Source organism: Pan troglodytes, chromosome 5 (genome assembly GCF_028858775.2).
Source record: "Pan troglodytes isolate AG18354 chromosome 5, NHGRI_mPanTro3-v2.0_pri, whole genome shotgun sequence".
NCBI lineage: Eukaryota > Metazoa > Chordata > Mammalia > Primates > Hominidae > Pan > Pan troglodytes.
In genome coordinates, this window is record NC_072403.2 from 55,723,543 (window position 1) to 55,733,017 (window position 9,475).

A 9,475-nucleotide genomic window follows, 5' to 3' on the forward strand; every position below is an offset into this window, starting at 1 on the left:
ACAAAGAAACATTGGATTTAAATTGGATATTAAACCAAAGGAACCTAACAGACATTTATAGAACATTTTATCCAACAGCTACAAAGTGCACTTTCCTCTCATCAGCACATGAAACATTCTCTAGGATGGACCATATGTTACAAAACAAAACAAGTCTCAACAAATTTTTAAAAATTGAAATGATGTCAAGTATCTTCTTTAACTACAGTGAAATAAAACTAGAAATCAATAACAAGAGGAACTTTGGAAACTGTAAAAAATGTGGAAATTAAACAACAGACTCCTGAATGACCACTGGGTCAAGGAAGAAATTAAGGAGTAAATCAAACAATTTTTTAAACAAATAAAAATTGAAACACAGCATACCAAAACCTATGGGGATACAGCAAAAGCAGTGTTAAAAGGCAAGTTTATACTGACAAACAACTACCTCAAGCAAAAGAAAGATTTTAAATAAACAATCTAATAATGCATCTCAAGAACTAAATGAAAATAAGGATAAATCAAACCCAAAACTGGCAGAAGAAATCACAAAGTTTAGAGCAGAACTAGACAAAATAGAGACTTTAAAAAATATACAAAGGATAAAAAAAAGTTGATTTTTGAAAATATAAACAAGACCAATAGGCCGAGTAACCAAGATAAAAAAGAGAAGGCCCAAATAAACAAAATCAGAAAAACAAAAGATATTACAATTGTCACTAGAAAAATACAGAAGACCACAAGACAATCATGGATAACTATATACTAACAACTGAAAATTTTAGAGAAAATGAATAAATTCCTGGAGACATACAACCTACCAAGATTGAATCAGAAAGAAATAGAAACCAGAGCTGACCAATAATGAATAATGACACTGAATTGTAATAAAAACTCTACCAATAAGAAAAGTCCAGGATCAGATGATTTCACTGCTGAATTCTACCGAATTTTCAAAGATGAACTAACACCTATTCTTCTCAAACAATTCCAAAAAAATTCAAGGAAAGTTGCCCTAATTCATTCTAAAAGGCTGGCATTACTCTGATACCAAAACCAGACAAGGATGCAACAAAGAAGAAATCTATAGGCCAATATCCCTGATGAACATAGATGCAAAGTTCCTTAACAAAATACTAACAAACCAAATCCAACAGCACATGTAAGATATAATGCACCATGATCATTATAGCAGTGGGATTTATAGCAGGGATGCAAGGATGGTTCAACATATGCAAATCAATAAATGTGACATATCACATTAACAAAATAAAGGAAAAGAACCATATGGTAATCTCAACAGACTCCTTAAAAGCATTTGATAAAATTTAACGTCTCTTCCTGACAAAAAACTCTCAACAAACTAAGAATTGAAAGAACCTAGCTCAGCCAGGCACAGTAACTCATGCCTGTAGTTCCAGCACTTTGGGAGGCCGAGGTGGGCAAATCACTTGAGGTCATGAATTCAAGACCAGCCTGTGCAACGTGGTGAAACCTCGTCTCTACTAAAAATACAAAATATTAGCAAGGCATGGTGGCACGCACCTATAGTCCTAGCTACTCAGGAGGTTGAGGTGGGAGAATCACTTGAACCCAGGAGGCAGAGGTTGCAGTTAGCCAAGATCATGCCATTGCGCTCAAGCCTGGGCAACAGAGCAAGACTCCATCAAAAAAAAAATAACATAACTCAACATAATAAAGGCCATATATGACAAATCCACATCTAACATCACACTAAATGGAGAAAAGCTGAATGTCTTTTCTCTAAGGCCTAAAACAAGACAACATTGCCCTTGTCCAGCACTCTTATTTAACATAGTGCTGGGAAGTTCTAGCCAGAGAAATCATGTGAGAAAAAAAAATAAAAGGCATTCAAATTGGGAAAGAGAAAGGCAAATTGTCACTCTTTGCAGATGATATGATCTTATGTCTAGAAAACCTAAAGACTCCACCAAATTCTTAGATCTGATAAGTAAGTTAAATAACTTTGCAAGATACAAAATCAACATGCAAAAATCAGTAGTGTTTCAAAGAAAATACCTAAAGATAAATTTTACCAAAGAGGTGAAAAATTTCTACAAGGAAAACTGAAAAACTCTTATGAAAGAAATTGAAAAGGACACAAAAATTATGGGCTCTAATTAATTCTAATAGAAGATTTTGAAAATATATAATATTACTGATATTATTAGAAAAATATATATATACACACACAATCTGCATATTTTACATATAGTTTTTTTGTCAAAGGTGTGTGAAAAAATTCATTGTTTCATGATATAAGATATTTGATATAATGCTAAATCTAGGTAAATTAATCCCAGAACTTATTTTCTGTGCAAGTATTAAAAGCATCCAGAAGAAAACTTATTATGATCTCTTGAGGATGATTATGGGATAATCGGTATCACCTGGGATTATGGTTACTTTGCATGTTGGCATATCCAATGAATTCTGGTTGATCAAAGTTTAGGGCAACTATGCTAAGGGAAACTGCTAAGAAGGGACCTTAGATTTTTCAGTCCATGCTTTGGCTGAGGTCAATGAATAGGTAAAATGTGTACACTCAAATTTACACCTTCTCAGAGAAAAGAAGCTACAAAAAAAAAAAAGAAAACAAAACAAAACAAAAACTGGAGGGTCATTTTTGTTTGCTTGAGGTCTAAAATAGTCAGTTGGGGTGACTGAGTCAAAATATGAGGGTAAAAGTTAATAATTCAACATCAGAAGTAAATTAAGCATTTTAGAATGAGGATTGAATACAGGAAATTATGAAGGTATCTCTATTGCCCCAGAATTATAATAGTACAGATTTTGGGCCTTGGGATAATTCCCGGACATATGGGTCAAAATCAGGTAAAGCTGAAGGGATGGAAAACTGCAGGAAATAGAGCATTTGGCAAATAGCAAATCCTGCTGATGTAAGAAAGATGCAGACCTAAAGATTAGAATTGTAGAGTATGGCTCAGAGCTGGAACAGAGGTTGTGAGGGTGAAAATATAAATGGGCCCAGGGTAAAAGACCCTGTAGATCCAGACTGAGATACTAAGCCCTAGTCCAACCTCTGGGACTTATCTTATCCCAATGTTCCAATGGGATAAATTATTCTCTACCACCTGGAAAATTGCAAATCTAGGAACTAAGTAGGCCATTTCAACCAAGGAATTTCATAGCTGCTTGAACTTAGGTAAAGGTAGCTCTTCTGAACAGAAGTATTACAGAAGAAGAAGAAGCATTACTTCATTGGCTTTAGCATCAATTCCTTCTTAACACAATTATTTTATACACAAACGGCAATCTTAAGCCAATACTCTTAAAATATTTCCAGATAATAATACCAGCAACTTGATACATTATTTAAATTATTTCTTTTCCCTTTAGTTTCAGATTGTGTTTCTTGTTGACAAATTTGTAGATCATAAACAACTAAAAGTTAATATTTTGTGAGAGGAAAGATCAAAGATGAGGGAAAAGACTGAGGACAGCTGGGTACTGCCCTATGGCATGCCCTGGGGAATGTACTCTCATAGATTCAATTGTTAGACCATGACCTTCTCAGAAAGCACTTACATGAAGAACAGTCCCTTCCTAGCCTTAACCAAAGAATTAACTCTACAAAGAATTAACATGAACTCTACAAGAAATACATCTTCTTTTTAATCTTCCTCACCTCAGTGAATCTGTTATTTGTTTAAAAAAGTTACTGAGGTATAACTTACATATAACACAGCATGCAAGTCTTAAGTGTATAGTTTGATTGATTTACAACTATGTATATGCTAGTGTAACCACTACCAAAAGCAATATATAGATGATTTCCAACACCCAGGAATGTCCCTTGCACCCCTTTCAGTCTGAAGCCCTCAAGAGTAAAACCTATCTTGATATAACTAGGATTAGTTTTATCAGTTTTTAAACTTTGAATAAGTGAAATATCTATTTTTAATGTCTAACCTTTTTCACTACTCATTATTATACTTACGAGACTCATCCACGTTGCATGTGAAGAAGTTTGTATTTGTTAATAACTGCAGAGTATTCCATGGTATACACACAGTATAATTAATTTAATCATTCTATTATTTATAAGAATTTTGATTATTTTCAGTTTGGAACTATTATAAATAAAACTATGAACATTTTCTCTGTACCTCTTTTAGTAAACACTGTTGTTATTCAGTGTGTGTGTGTGTGTGTGTGTGTGTGTGTGTGTATGTGTTTGGATATATACCCCAGAGTGGGATTATTGGGCTGTATGGTATACACATGTTTTCCTTTGGTAGGTATTGTCAAATATTTTTCCAAATGAGTTTTATCAAATCATACTTCCATCAGCTTCATACCCTCACCTATTATTTGTATTCTCAGCTTTTTTCAATTTTATCTATTATGTTTGTGTAATACTATTTCATTGCAGTTTTTAATTTGTATTTGTTTAATAACAAGATATTGAGCTTATTTACATGTGCTTATCAGCCACTTTGATCCCATCTTTTCTGTAATCTCTGTTGAATGTTTTTTCCATGGTTGTAATTAGGTTGGCTCTTTTTCTTATTCGCTTGTATGAATTCTCTACATGTTCTTGATAGGGCAATTGTCAAATGTTTTACAAATACCTTCCCTTAGTCTGTGGCTTACTATTTGAACTATCTTAGTTGTAGCTTTTGTTAAACAAAAGTTTTTAATTCAAATAAATCTAGTTAATTTTTATTTTCTTATGTTAGTGCTTATGCATGTGTTGGCGTGTGTGTGTTCTATTTAAGAAATTTTGGTTATCCAAAAGTAATGAGTCATAAAGGCATTTTCTTCCATAAGATAGATTTAACATTGAAAAAATATTGGAGAACAAAGCTGTAGGATTTACAATACCAAGTATTAAAACTCACTATAATGCTGAAGTCATTAAGACAGAGTACTAGTAACACAAATACAGATAAATGGACCAATGGCATATTATGTAATACAGAAACAAATTCACATACATAGTCACCTGATTTATGACAAAGTCTCAAATGCAATTGAGTGGGGAAAGGATGATCATTTTTATAAAAGAGATGAGGTCAATGGAATATCTAATAGAGAAAAGATAAGGATTCTGATAACTACCTTCCACTAAAAACAAAAATTATTTTCCCTTGAGTTACAGATTTAAACGTGAGTACCATCTTATTTTTACAAATCTAAATGTGCAAACTATCATATTTGTAAGACATAAATACCAGCTATTTGATGATTATCTGATATTATTTGAAGTGTGCAGTCATATTTCTTCCAAATTCTCTTGTCTAATGATTTTCTCTCATTATAGTCAATTTGATCCATTGCATTATATGTAAAAGGTCTTTGTGAAAAGAAAAGGAAGGTGATTGGTGGTTGCTTTGGTATATATTACTAAAGGTAAGATTTCCATAAGCAGTTTTGGAGAGAATAATTCAGAGAGTACAAAGCATTAATGGGATTGAGATAGAAACTGGAAAGGGAGTGAGGGAGCAGGAAGGGCCCAAAGGGAAGTTGTTGAGGAAGGCTGAGGTGGGGCACAAAATTTGTGTAATTTACAAGTCCAAGACCTAGCATGAAGACCCTGGAGACTTGAAGCAAGGGTGGAGACTGGCAGATGGAAAGACTGCAGAAAGAAGTTTGGACAGCTTAAAATCCTGCCCGCTGGGGCCCACCACTGAGTTCTCAATTTCTCCCTCATGCTGTCTTGGTTCTGATAGAGGCTGCCTTACAGCCTTTGTAAAATAAATCTTTTATCGCCATTATCCATTAAATGTCTAGCAACTCCCCAAAACAAAATGTCAAGTTATAAAAGAGACAGAGGACCACTACCTGTTTGACTATGGCCCCTTATTACTGGCTAATTCTTTTGGCAGCATTTTCAATATTTTGTGAAATAAAAGATGCCTACCTTGTCATTTTCAGATCTATATAACCCTATGGTAATTGTCCCTACGTGAAAAAATGTTTCTTCTAAGCCCTCCCCAAGAAGTTCATGAGAATGAATTCAACATGTAATATTACTTTGTATTTGTGTAGTATATCTTAGCTTATAAACCCCTTTATTAAAAGCATGGAGATAACTAACATTTACTTTTAGATAACAATAGCATTAGAATAAAACTTTGCATGTAATCTCACTTAACATTATAACAATGCTTTTGGGTAGTCACTTATGAATCTTATTTTCAAATAAAGAAACTGACAAAGATATTATATAACTTACCCAAGTCCAGACAGCCTTTAAATTTGTGTCCTGATAAGAACCCAGCCTTTCTCTAGGTAGTGTATTTGTGCTTTTAAATGACAGTCCACAGGGGAGATTTGTTCAATGAGGCAGTCAGTACAAGGTAAATGCCTATAACAGATCAAGGGATTTACGGTGGACACCAGGCATGAATACATGATAATCAGAACAAATCTAGAGTCTGTGAAGATTACAAATCATGATTGTGGGGACATTTCTAGTTTGCAACCCAGGCAACATCATCAATGGAACTCACCAATTTTAAACTTTTACCCTGGGAACAAACTGCAAAGATTAGTTGTATGATTCAGCAGAGCCACAATCAGATAACAAAGGTCACTGTAAGGGAAAATGACTTGCTGGTCCAGAAACTTCTCAACTTTATTAAATTCATTCAGTAATTATTTATTGAGGTTTTAAGATGATTTATGCTCTCTTCTAGATGCTGAGGACACATAGAATCACCAAACATATAAACTACACAATCTTATGGAGTTTGGTAACTGTTCTATAATGTGTCACATACTTGGAGAGGCTCTGGGAATGAAAAGATAAATAGTCCATTTTCCTAAGAACTTCCTGGTTAAAAGGAAAACTTCTGCAATTTGGGAGAATTCTAATAGAGATTTGTCCAGGAACAATGTGGAAGCAACTAACTACCTTGAGAGGTCTAGAAATACTGAACACTAAATTGTAAAACACTAAAAATTCCAGAAATCATTTGAGTCACATGATGAGAAATATCACAGGACACTTAGAACAAAGAAAGAAATATCACACAGACAGAAATCACATATGAGAATAGAAAATTTGCTCTGAAACTAGGTGTAATCAGATGTTTGTGAATTGTCTTATTATTCTGAAAAGTTGGGAAATGTTTGTATATGTGAGTGCATGGCCGCTTATATTGAAGTCATAGCTTGCTGGCCTCTTTTTAAAATTATGAATTAAGTCTTTGTTCTTTGTAAGAAAGAATACGTTATTATTTAATAAAAAATATTTTTCTTGTATCTTGCTTAAGAAAGGGCAATTGAATATCTAAAAGGAAAGAGTAAAAATAAGGTAAGAATTGTGTAGTCATAAGTTATTCTTTGTTAGTTCTGGGGTGAGGGTTAGGAAATAAAAATTAAAAGAAAGATCAGAGTCTCTTAAGATAGAACTTTCTGGTCTTGCTAAAGTATGTAATGAATGTCCAGAAAACCATCTGCAGGAAAGGAGAAATAAACATCACTAAAAATTGCTCACCTATACCTAGAAGAATTTCTTTTTTGGTTGAGGGAGATGGTGTTAATCTAAAAACATAGAAAAGCTTATCTGTAAACTCTTTCATAGATAAGATGAATTATCTTTAGCTTAACTTTAATTGGCTTTAAAGAGTTTTACATGATCTTGAAATTAACACTTCCAAATTATTGAGCAACTTTCTCCAACAAACTACATTGTAAAAAGAAAGCTGCAAAAGAATGCTATTACTTCACCAAACCAGCATGGTTTATATATTAGAAATGTATAATTGTCATTTATTTCTTGCTAAACTGCTGTTTATAAAGGAGAGTGTTGATTCAACATCAAGTCAAGTGTTTATGGAAACTTAATTGCTCTGGTTTTATCTGTTGGTCCTGGCAATTCCTGGCATTGCTCTACCCAACACAATGCTGTCTGTATTTATAGCACTGATGTGTTCATATAGAGTTGCTATCCAGCTTCAAATACAGTTTTAAAAGAATTTGGGAAGTGTTGGAAAGCAAAGAATAACTTGATTTGCATGTGAGTCCCAAATATTGGTGCCAGTTGGCTGTTTCTGTTCACAAATTTCCTATTTTCATAGATTGTTCTCTTTCTGTTTAAGCTTTTTAGCATAGTAGGAAACTATCTACAATAACTTTTTTCCCTAAAATAATAATCTGACACATTTATCTAGCATATCATAACATGATAGAATATTTCTAACTGGATTATCCCAGAAAAATCTTGAGAGATAGATAAAGGCTAATGTGTTTACAATCACATCATGTTTGTCTGAATATATCCATTTTAAAAAGAACCTTTAAATCAATCATTTACTCAGAGATTGGCTAACAAAAATTTTAGAAAGCCCAAATACATAATACATATTGAAGGAAGCATTCATGTGTTAAATGTGATTTTAAAATCACATTTGTAAAATAATTTTGCATATATTCTAGCTGTGGCTTTATTCTAATTATCCACTGGACACAGACATCCTCTCCTTTCCCTTCACTTTCTCCATGACTGAACTCTTACCTACAACAATCCCATTTGTGTCTCATTGCTTCTTCATACCACTCAGTAAAATTGTGCTTATGCTTCAAAGTCCTGTATGTTGCAAGGGCTCAATGACTCCAGACTTGCTCAGAAACTCAGGCCAAAAAGTACTCTAGATTTTAACAAATTCAAACTTATGTTGCACATAAAATAAAGCAAAAGTCAGTTTCTGAATCTGAATTTTAAGAACCCTGGGAGATTAATGGCCCTTTGAAATTTTCCCCCTCTTCTTCTACAATTTATAGCTTTCATAATCAGAATGAAAGTCAATATACATTTATCATTCTATTCAACTTTGTTTTAGTTGTCTACTTCTCATAATAAATAATCCCAAGGCTCAATGATTTAAAGCAATAAATGTGGTCTCTTGGTTTCTGGGAATCAGTAATTCAAGGATGGCTTGACTGAGCACATTTGGTTTATGGTGCCTCATTGATTGCAATCAGTTGTCAGTTGAGGCTGCAGACATTTATATCTCTGATGGCTTTCCTGCTTCCAAATTGATTTACTTATATGACTTGCAAGTTGGTGCTGTTTGTTGGTGGGAAGCCCTAGTTGCTCTCCAGATTGGCCTTTCCACAGGGCTTCTGATTATCCTTATAACTTGACAGTCACCTACTCCTGAGCAAATGATGCAAGAACACAGGAGAGGCTGAAATGCCTTTTATGACATAGAGTGAGAAGTCACACACTTTAATATTCTATTGTTCACAGAGTCTAGCTCTAATTCGATTAACAAGAAGACCACACAAGAGCATAACTACCAGGAGGCAAGGATTATTGAAGCTATCCTGGAAGTTGCCATCATACACTCCTACCCCTAACCTCTTTTTAACTTTAAATTCAGTTTTTTCTATGGCCCACTTGAGGAAAGTCTTGTGATTCCTCTCAAGCTATCAGAAAGATGTCAGTATAAATCTGGAAGTACGAAAACAGTATCCTTTCTTTCCCAGGAGTAAAAGT

General features: G+C 33.8%; 1 protein-coding gene across 1 annotated transcript in view; it reads right to left on the bottom strand.

The window, feature by feature from the left end:
• The window catches only part of CRISP1 (cysteine rich secretory protein 1), a 36,201-nt gene extending 27,055 nt beyond the window's left edge, over positions 1-9,146 (bottom strand). The window contains exons 1-2 of the mRNA XM_001148958.5: positions 8,492-9,146; positions 6,206-6,337 (exon numbers count right to left, since the gene is read on the bottom strand). The gene's annotated coding sequence lies outside the window, so the exon portion shown is untranslated. The remainder of the gene's footprint in view (positions 1-6,205; positions 6,338-8,491) is intronic.
• Between the last annotated feature and the right edge of the window lie 329 nt (positions 9,147-9,475).